Source organism: Lepidochelys kempii, chromosome 14, assembly GCF_965140265.1.
Source record: "Lepidochelys kempii isolate rLepKem1 chromosome 14, rLepKem1.hap2, whole genome shotgun sequence".
In the NCBI taxonomy this organism is placed as follows: Eukaryota; Metazoa; Chordata; order Testudines; family Cheloniidae; genus Lepidochelys; species Lepidochelys kempii.
The window spans coordinates 3,084,260-3,088,245 of NC_133269.1; the positions used below are offsets into that span (position 1 = coordinate 3,084,260).

At 57.7% G+C, this 3,986-nt stretch overlaps 1 long non-coding RNA gene across 1 annotated transcript; it reads right to left on the reverse strand.

Moving 5' to 3' along the window:
- Positions 1–1,811: 1,811 nt before the first annotated feature.
- On the reverse strand, positions 1,812–3,276 carry LOC140897801 (uncharacterized). Its single transcript, XR_012154812.1, has 3 exons — positions 3,052–3,276; positions 2,584–2,768; positions 1,812–2,132 (listed from the first exon to the last, which is right to left on the reverse strand). It is a non-coding gene; the product is annotated as an uncharacterized lncRNA (long non-coding RNA).
- Positions 3,277–3,986: the final 710 nt, after the last annotated feature.

Sequence of the window (3,986 nt, forward strand, 5' to 3'; positions counted from 1 at the left end):
GGGAGAGGCAGCCTGGGAAAGGGCGAGGGGTCTAAGCACAGGACATGTCTCCAAGATCTCCTGGCTCTGTCCTGAGTGGTCTTTGCCAAGTCGCCCTGGCTCACTGGCTCCTCCAGGGGGGCTGTAACTCAGCCAGCCCATGCCTGGGTTTTTCAGGCAGGCGAAGCCCAGCCGAGGATAACGCTCCCGCACTCGGCACCTAAATCTGTCTTCTGGCACTGAACTCCGTGGCCTGATTTTCAGAGAGAGCCCAGTTCAGCAGGGGTCGTGGGTGCTGAGACCTCCGAGAGGCCCCCGATCCTGGATCTAGGGTCCTCCCTCTGGGCACCCAAATTTGGCAATGTTCCGCTGGAGCGCTGTCAAATGAGAAGTCTGCCCCTGCCCCTGCCCCTGCCCAGGGTGCTGTGCAGATCAGCTGGCTGGGACAGGGCTGCCCAGTGGGGCTGCTAAGGATTGGTGTTAATAGCAACAGTAACAAAGATAAGTAATTGACCGTTCATTATTAATGCCTAATAACCTCTGTCTCCTTGCTTAAAAAGGATGCGGTCATGGGCTGGCTGGAAGGAGAAGCGAGGTCACCATCGAAATTCCTCTTTATTCCAGGGCTGGGGGGATTTGTGGGGGTCTCTGTGTCACTTGGACTAAAGAGGAACTTGCCAACTGCCAACAAAGACATGTTTGATCCAGAGGGCTCCTCCCCAGCCTCAGTCGCTCCAGCTCTGCGACCCTGCCAGGAAGCCGTGATCCTCAGTGACATGATTGTCATGCTACAGAGGCAGCTTGGTGGCTTCTTGGCAGAGTCAGACAGGAGGAGACGCGGTAGGAGGGATGTAGCGTTTGCATTAACACGAGCAGGGCTGGCTCCCAGACGGAGGGGCTCAGAGTAGGCTCTGGATCTAAACCCCCCCGGACCTGGGTCTGACCTTTGCAGCTTGGGGTCACCTCTAGGAATTAACAGCCCTGTTACAGACAGGAGCAGCAGATGAACCAGGACAGGGCTGATGGGGTCAGGAGGAATTTCTGAGGCCTGCAAAGGACAAGACCAGGTTCCGAGGGGGCCCGGGAAGCAAGTGCCGAAGCGTCTGGATGGTCTGTGTGTCTGCATCGATTCTCTGTGCCTCCCGCTCCAGCTCTAAGCACCACACCGCCCATGGAACAAGCGGAGCGGAGATTTACAGTGGCTGGCGCGACACGCCGACCCTTCCACTCCACTTGTACAGCAGCGTTTTCATCGATCTCTCGGAAAGCTGACAGCTCGCAAAAGAATGAATCGCTTGTTTCCACCGGCACTGCCGATGGATCCTTCAGCGTTCCACTGGAGAGAGACAGAGACAACAGCCGGCAGCCCCACAACCCACCACCACATCACAGCCGCCTCAACCCCGCCCGCTGTGCAACCACCACCACATCACAACCACCGCAAGGCCCAGACCCCCACCGACCACCACAACGCCCAGACCCCCACAAGGCCCAGACCCCCACCGACCCCCGCAAGGCCCAGACCCCCACAAGGCCCAGACCCCCACCGACCACCGCAAGGCCCAGACCCCCACAAGGCCCAGACCCCCACCGACCACCGCAAGGCCCAGACCCCCACCGACCACCGCCGACCACCGCAAGGCCCAGACCCCCGCCGACCCCCACAAGGCCCAGATCTCCACAACGCCCAGACCCCCACCGACCACCACAACGCCCAGACCCCCACAAGGCCCAGACCCCCACCGACCACCGCAAGGCCCAGACCCCCACAAGGCCCAGACCCCCACCGACCCCCGCAAGGCCCAGACCCCCACAAGGCCCAGACCCCACCGACCACCGCAAGGCCCAGACCACCTCAGTCCACTGCCTGCTGCAGCCTCCCAGCCGTACACCCCGCTTCAACACCCCAGGCCCCTCCGCCCCAGGACAGCGCAACAGTCGCAGCCATTGGGGCCCACCACAGCCCCTCCCCACAACCCAGCTGGGATCCCCCGTGGCACGTGCCACATGACAGGGAGTCACCTGGGAACGGGAGCGTTCGACAACTGCACAAAAATGGCTTCTTGCTTCTCCTGAATCCCGTCTGCAGGATCTCTTGGTAGTGAATGCCCTCCGTGCCAGCTGGGGGGTGACCGGGCCGGTTTATTTCTCTTCTGTGTGAGGAGGCGGGAGTGGGGGCAGGGAGAGGAGGAAATTCAGTTCACAGTGTTGTGACCACGGGCCCCGATCCTGCAAGCTGTTAACTCCTGGCTGGAGCTCCCTGGATTTCAGGGAGGGTGTGGGCAGACAGACAGGTTCTGCCCTACGGAATAGCTTGCAGGGCCATGGCTAAGTCAGGGCTTCGCAGTCAGGGCTCAGTGTCCCAGGCCTGGCCCTCTGGGCATGTGTGGCTGAGACACGTCCCCCTGCTCCACTCCAGGGTAGTAATTATCATGAGAATAAACACTTAGCTCTGATCCAGCACTTTCCATCAGTGGGCGATAACTTGTCAGTCACAGGGTAACCCTGGGCGGCTTCAGAGGAGTCACTCCAGATTCACACTGAATTAAAGTTGAGTGGAATCAGCTCTGTGCTCTGGGCCTTAAGTGCCGCGCTCCCACTCACCTCCCATTCCACTATGTGCTGGCTCTAGGCTCGTGCATAGCCCAGGCTGCTCTGTCGGTTGTGAGGCTGAAGTCTGGAGGAGTCCAGGCTGCCCGGTGCTCAGCCGAATGGGCATGGCTGGCACAACTGAGGTCTGAGCCTGGCGCATCTGCCCCAGGAGGTTGGTTGGGTCTTCCGGCTGAGGTCTAGGAGCAGAAAGCGTTTAACAAGGCAGCTTGGTGCCCAGCCGAGCAGAGTCAAGGAAAACTAGGCGAGGAGGGGATGTCTTATAAGGCAGAACCGCAGCGGCTCAGCCCCCAGCCCTGCCTGTGTCAGACACTCTCTCTATTACACCCTCTGAGCAGCAACACTCAAGATGTTTGCCTGCAACAGACAACTCCCTAATAAAAAGTGGAATGTACGTCAGCATTAATCACAGGGCCGAGCTAGAGAGCCGAGTGCGGGGGCGGGGGGCTCGCCTCCACTCACCACTCCATAAAGAACGTAAATGAGGCTCCACGGAAGAGGAAAAGCTCAGTGCCGCAAAGGAAAGTTTCTGCCTCTGGCAGCCAGACAAGGTGACAACGGTGCCGGTTCGGTGACCCAATCACAAGGCTGGAAATGTGACCCTCTGTCTCAGAAGGTTAAACCCGTGACACTTCTCTGACATGTCTGACAATGAAACCCAGCCTTCCCGGGTCAGCCCCGAAGGAGGCAACCTCTGAACCAGCAGGAGGTTGCATCTCATTAAAAACAGATCTGTCCAGTTCTATATCGATGGCCTTTACTTGCTGTAATTAAAAAAAAATTGCAGTCTTCGAGCAATGGCCTCCTGGAGCAATTACCTGGCAGTCAGTATAGACTATGGCATAAATGTGATATGTATCCCATCCAGCCAAGGCATAATGATGAACTGTAGGCCGCAGAGGGTGAGCAAAGCACAGAACTTGTACAGCAGCCTTCCCTAGGGCGAGCGGATGTGAAAGGGAATCCATCCAGACGAAGAGATCTCGTTGGGTTGGGTGACTCTTGTCTGTTTTGCCTGTTCTGTGAGATTCCCCCACTTGGGTCGGGCCCCCATCCTGCCATCGGCCTTAGAGGCCCAGAAAGCTCAGTTTTAGCAAGATCATATTTTATGCCAGATAGAGGCAGGGGTAGGGAAGTAAAGTTCAGGGCTGTGGCATCTGCAGGAGATCGTGCTTTGTCACGGTGAAACCCCAATATAAACACAGCGTGCCAGTGAATTAAAGTCAACCACAGTCTGATCAGCCGTGTCAATCTAAAGTCGCATCGGGTCCCTCACCCAAACGTGAGCTGCTCTCTATATGACAGGAATAAGAGTTACATTGTGGAGGCCAACTTCTTGCTAAAGCCTAATCCTGCAGGGAGCTCAACTGTATAGGCCTCATCGGGGTCAGGGAGGG